The sequence below is a fragment of the Dromiciops gliroides genome, chromosome 3 (genome assembly GCF_019393635.1).
Source record: "Dromiciops gliroides isolate mDroGli1 chromosome 3, mDroGli1.pri, whole genome shotgun sequence".
NCBI lineage: Eukaryota > Metazoa > Chordata > Mammalia > Microbiotheria > Microbiotheriidae > Dromiciops > Dromiciops gliroides.
In genome coordinates, this window is record NC_057863.1 from 385,088,516 (window position 1) to 385,095,414 (window position 6,899).

At 37.4% G+C, this 6,899-nt stretch overlaps 1 pseudogene; it reads left to right on the forward strand.

Moving 5' to 3' along the window:
• Positions 1–3,966: 3,966 nt before the first annotated feature.
• On the forward strand, positions 3,967–4,498 carry LOC122747651 (annotated as a pseudogene).
• Positions 4,499–6,899: the final 2,401 nt, after the last annotated feature.

Here is a 6,899-nt window from a genome sequence, read left to right on the forward strand (position 1 = left end):
AAATCAATCTCTTCATCCCCCATCCTTTGTTTGAAACTTTTTTTTGTCCCACAGCAACAGACTGTACACTCCTGATTCTCGCTGACTAAGTAGTCAAGAGTACTAATTACTAGTACTATTTTTATGAGCTTTTTTTGCAAGAGGAAATGACAAAGCATAAGGACGCGTAGGGCAAAATGTATCCCAAATATAAGAAAAAAAAACACATGAGTAGCATTACCTTCATAAAAGTACATTATTTTCTATTTGTGGGCCTTGAAATTGGCCTCAGGCTCCCTGAGCAGAGCTGCCACTTCCCCTCCCCCACGGCGGGGGGGGGGGGGGGGGGCGCCAGGCTGGTGATAGAAAATGTTTTCAACATCCAGAAAAAAGAACTGTGATTTATCGATGTAGATTGAACCATACTGTTTTTACTTTTGGACTGTTTTTTTTTCCCTTCTTGTTTGAGGTTTTAAACTTGTGCTCTGATTCTTCTTTCGCAGGATGACTAATGTAGAAATATGTTTAATGTGATTGTATATATACAACCTATATCAGGCTGCTTTCTGTCTTGGGGAGGAGGGACGGAAGGGAGGGTGGGAGAAAAAAAAATTGGAACTAAAAATCTTGCGAAAACAAATGTTGAAAATTATCCCTATATGTAACTAGAAAATAATAAAATACTTTTTAAAAAGTACAATATTTTTTCCTTTGTCTTTTCAAATTTTTTATTGTATTGAACTTAATAATCATCTGACTTTTTAATATACAAGGACCAAGAGGACTTTCTAAAAATTGAATTTCTTTTAGTTTGTTTCTAAGTCACACATATATGCTGTGAGAAAAAATTATTAATAGAGAATTTCCTGGGGATACAGAGACCCAGTATTTAGCTCCTCCTCATCCCTCCCCCTTTCAAAAAGCTCAGTCCTTGAGAAAGTTCTAATCTCTTTCAGGGCTTAATCCTGGTCAGGGAGTGTACAATAGAAATGGAGAATAGACTCCTTTGACTAATTCAGTGAGTTGTTGGGATTATACCACATCTATCTGAATACATCTTTGCCTCTGCAGTGCTTATTTTAATATGGACGACCCTCAAGTCTAGTCAACCGATGGAATTGAAGGATGCTAGCCAATGAGCTTTGATCAGTGTGTAGTGACACACCTATATCAAAAGAGGATGGGGCCAACTAGGTGGCACAGTGGATAAAGCACTGGCCCTGGATTCAGGAGGACCTGAGTTCAAATCCTGACTCAGACACTTGAGACTTAATGGCTGTATGACCTTGGGCAAGTCACTTAACCCTCACTGCCCCACAAAAAAAGGATAAAAGTTAAGAACACTTGAGGCTCCTGGCCAGCACCATGTTAGAACACACTCCTGGACCTGAACCTTCTTTCTCTTAGTGCTCCCTCTCCTCTTAGGCCATTGTAGGTAATGTAGGGCTTCTGAACTCAGCTTGAGGCCATGTGCTCTCTTAGAAACAATATGGCACTGGGAGGTTTGGGGCTTGCTTTAAATACAACATAGTCAATACTTTAATAATATGTAATGTGAATTGATAATAAATGCTTACTACCAAAAATGATGTAATAGCAATTATTATATAAATAGCAATAATTTAGAAAATCCAGCCTAGCCCCCCAATAATTTAGCAAACAACAATTCACCAACCACAAAAAAAGAGTTGGCAACCATGTAATTTAAATAATACAATATGCATATGTATGCATTTGTGTATGTATATTTAGCAAGATAGTAACAAAATTTCTCCATATACTTTCTTTTAGTCTTCTTCTATTCAACTTTTTTTTTTAGTGAGGCAGTTGGGGTTAATTGACTTGCCCAGGGTCATACAGCTAGTAAGTGTTAAGTGTCTGAGGCTGGATTTGAACTCAGGTACTCCTGACTCCAGGGCTGGTGCTCTATCCACTCTGCCATCTAGCAGCCGCTCTGTTCAACTTTTAAAAATCTTTTGTTGATACTCCTTTATTTTTCCATATCTCTCACTAACCACTTTCTTCCTAACCAGTAGAAGTCCTCCCTTGTTGCAAATGTCAGGATGGGCACTTAAGCTATGTTTTCATTTATAGTGGAAATTTCCAGTGAGGAAATGCCCTTTCTCTATGCATTTCAGCCTCTCTTCTGTAACTTAGAGTCCTATAAAGTTGTCTGGGGTGCTAAAAGGTTAACTTATTTGCCTGGGGTCACATAGTCAGTATATTGGTGTAGACTGTTAGCATGCAGCTTTGCAATATATCATTATAATATTCCCTCTCCCACCACCTTTCTCCCTACCCAGGAAAATAAATTATTGTTCACTATATGATGACACCATTAGGTATAAACCTAATGAACCTAATTTTTCAGGAAAAATTGGTTCCCACAGAGGCTGCATTAGAACCAGTTTGTTAGTTCTCTGTGGCCATCATTTTTTGCTGTTGTTGGTCAATGGTTATTGGAAGAATCTCTCTTTCCCTAAATTCATCAATCACTTTTTGTGGGGAAAAAAAAAAAGGTGAGCATTTGAAAGTAACCTACTTGTAGTTCTCCATGCTTTTCATAGATATTTCATGCTCCTCATATCATCTGATTCTCATGGCAGAAATATTTGAGGCATGAATCACTATTTCCATATGAAAGATCAGTAAATTTGGGCTCAAAGATACAATAAATCTCTTAGGGTCACATAACTAATTGGTGAGATTTAGTTTCCTGATAATCAACCCAGGGATGAAACTAAGTCATATTACTTTTTACTGTGTCATAAAAGCAAGTTTTTCTAGCTCTAATTATAGTCAACTGGACAAACATTTATTAAGCACTTTCTATATGCCAACCACTGTACTAAGCACTTGGGAAACAAAGACAGAAGTTTGTAGAACCCCAATCTGAGCAGTCCCTGAGTTACTGGAATAATACAACACTAAGTACCACAGGAAACAGAGACAGAGAAGAGAGAGCAATGTATATGTATACACACACTGTATAAATCCTGATGTGTTCAGGAGATAGATAGATAGATAGATAGATAGATAGATAGATAGATAGATAGATAGATAGATAGATACACACAGGCACAGAGGAGACAAAGACAGACAAAGACAGACAGACAGAGAAAGAGAGAATGTATGACCTTGGGCAAGTAAGTCACTTAACCCTCATTGCCCAGCAAAAAAAGAAAAAGAAAAGGAAAAGAAAAGGCTATTATGGTGACAGACAAACTCAAGACACAAAGATAATGATTCAAAAAAATCTACATGTCAAGTCTCAAAGAGAAATACCACATAAGCACAAGCTAAACTACAATTCTTGAAAAATATGAAGCAAGCATTGGATATTGATCTTTAAAAGGTTTTTATAATTGATAAAAGAGTGTTGGAAGGAAAGAATGGGAAAAATGAGAGATATAGAAGAAAGAATTAGAAAGGGAATTAATAATTTAACATAAGAGTTATAAAACCTTGCCCAAGCAACAAAGTCCTTGTTAATTAAAAATGGGTCAAATAGAAGCCAATGACTCCATGAGATAACAATAAATATTAAAACAAAACCAAAAGACTAGAAAAATAGAAGAAAATTTAATATATTTCATAGCAAAAACAATTGACCTAGAAAATAGAGAAGGGGGTGAGGCGGGATTAAGAATCATTAGACTGCCTGAATGCCATAAGCAAAAAAAAAAAAGATTTTAGAAATAATATTTCAATAAATCTTACAAGAAAACTATCCAGAGCTCTTAGAAGCAGAGAGCAAAATGGAATGAGAAAGATATAAAGGGAAGTCTCCTTTGAGCCTATAGATCTCAAGCAGCAGTAAAAAGGCATCATGCATACTGAAGAGGTCCAAGCACCTTGGCTTGCGGGTGCCTAGATGGCATGTGTGCTTCCTGAGCTACTGGGTCATAGAGTACACCCTTGGTTATATTTTTACATAATGTTATGGGGAGAAAGGATTTATAACATGACTTTATATAATATTCTATTTCATTTCTTTCCCTGACAGACTTGCAGAAAAATAAGTCTGTATCCCCCAATTAGTCTAAGTGGAGTAATCTAGCACAGACATATCTCCAATAACCTAGAGACACTGCTTAAGTGAGACTTCCTCAAACTTCTTCCCTGAAACTCAGTTTTTATTTGACAAAATGGCTCCATTATCAGACCTTACTTATATGTTGCTTCATCTTGAGTGGTAGAATAAGGTTTTTAAGTGCCTCTACAGAGATATGGTAGATAGCTTGTAAGAACTCAGGTGGGCAGATTGATGATTCCATTCGGGATGCTTTATATTGGAAGAAAGTTTATTTGAAGGTAATTTTGAGAATGAAGCAATTGAAGGATTAGGAAGCCTTTGAGACCAATTGGCATCAGGGCCAGAGTACATGTACTTTAACACAAGGATAGACTTCTTTGTATAGGACTAGATGACTCTTCTACAAAACTCTGGGATGTGAACACAGGACAGGGCATAAACGGCATCTAGACCCACACTTGTGCTGCAATGACTGGGTGCTGAGGCTACTCATTCTAATGTGGCATCTGTGGGAAACATTTTTTTTATTCTGTTTAGAATTTTATTTTCCAAATTACATTTAAAAACAAAATTTTGACATCAATTTTTTAAAACTTAGGGTTCCAACTTCTCTTCCTCCCCACCAACCACCCCAAATAACTCAAGCAATTCAGTATAAGTTATACATGAGTAGTCATGCAAAACATCTCCACATTGTGAAAGAAAACAGACAAAAACAAAACTTCAGATTAAGGAACTATCAAAAAAATATGTTTCAATCTGTTTTCAGATGCCATCAGTTCTTTCTCTGTAGATGGATGGCAATTTTCATATGTCCTTCAGAGTTTTATTGGATCATTGTATTGTTTAAAATAACCATGTACTTCACAGCAGATCATCTTACACTATTGCTGTAATTTTGTATACAGTACTTTTTACTCTGCTTCAGTTCATGTAGGTCTTTCCAGGCTTTTCTGATAGAATACTGTTCATCATAAATTTTATATAGTACCCTAAACTTGACAAAGAATTTTCTTCACAATATCCCAGCAAAGTAAGAACCATATGTGTTGCCATTATAATCAATCATCATGACTGTTTCCCTCCATCCTATTCCCTTCCCATGATATTTATTCTATTTTCTATCTTCTTTTATCCTATTCCTCCTCAAAGTGTTTAGCTTCTGATTGCCCCCTCTCCTGCTCTGCCCTCCCTTCATTCACCCCTCCCTCCTTATCCCCTTCCCCTCCTACTTTCCTACAGATTATATATTATAGATTAGTCCTCCCAATTGGGCGTATATGTTATTCCCTCCTTGAGCCTACTCTGATGAGGTTAAGGTCTTTGAGATAATTCTGATGTGTGTAAGACTCCTTCACTTCCCCACACCTCCCCCATCTCTCCCCACCATTCCATATGCCCTTTCCTGCTTCTTTCATGTGAGATTTCACCCCATTCTGCAACTCACCTATCCCCTCCTCCAGTGTATTCCTCCCTCCCTCAATTTTACCCCAAAGATATCATCATAGGGCAGGTAGGTGATACAGTGGACAAAGCACTAGCCCTGGACCCAGGAGGACCTGAGCTGAAATCTGGCCTTGAATGCAAGACACTCATCAACCCTGACTGCCCCACACCCACCCTTAATTCCCCCCCAACCAAAAAAAAAGAGAGAAAAAAATAAATGCTGTACAGGTATCATCCCTTCATAATCAATTCCCACCTGTGCCCTCTGTCTAAATTTATTCCTGTCATCTGCCATGGTACTCAGAAGGCTCTAATGATTTAGATATATCATCTTCCCATGTAGGAATGTAAAGTTTAACCTTTAACATCCCTCTTAATTTATTTTTCCTGTTTACCTTTTTATGTTTCCCTAGGGTCTTGCATTTGAAAGTCAAATTTTCTATTCAGGTCAGGTCTTTTCATCACAAATACCCAAAAGTCCTCTTTTTCATTGAAGTCCCATTTTTCCCCTGAAATATTATACTGATTTTTGCTGGGTAGGTTATTTTTGGTTGTAAACCCAATTCTTTTGCCCTCCAGAATATCATATTTCAGGCCCTCTGATCCTTTAATGTAGAAGCTGTTAGATCCTGTGCTATCCTTACCGTGACTCCACAGTATTTGAATTGCTTCTATCTGGCTGCTTGCAATATTTTCTCCTTGACCTGGGAGATCTGCAATTTGGCTATAATATTCCTGGAAGTTTTCATTTGGGGATCTCTTGCAGGAGGTGATCAGTGGATTCTTTCAATTTCTATTTTACCTTCTGCTTCTAGAATATTAGGGAAATTTTCCCTAACAATTTCTTGGAAGATGATATCTAAGCTCTTTCCTTGATCATGGTTTTCAGGTAGTCAAATAATTTTCAAATTATCTCTCCTGGATCTACTTCCAGGTCAGCAGTTTTACCAAGAAGATATTTCACATTGTCCTCTATTTTTTTTTATTCATTTGGATTTGCTTTATTGTATCTTGGTTTCCACATAAAGTCACTAGCTTCCATTTGTTCAATTCTTAGGTGATTATTTTCAGCAGAGAGCTTTGGTTTCTCCTTTTCCATTTGGCTTTTCAAGCTGTTGAGTTTTTTCTCATGTATTTCCTGCATCACTCTCATCTCTCTTTCCATTTTTTTCTTCTACCACTCTAACTTTATCTTCAAAGTCCTTTTTGAGCACCTTTATGGCCTGAGACCAATTCATATTTTTCTTGAAGCTTTACATATAGGGACCCTGATGTTGCTATCCTCTTCTGAGGATGCACCTCGATCTTCCTTTTCAATAAATAAGCTTTCTATGATTCACAGCTTTCTTTGCCTGCTCATCCTGCCCATCTTTCACTTGACTTTTAACTCCTTCTTAGTGTGGGGTCCTGCTTCCAGGTTATAATGCCCCCAGCTTCA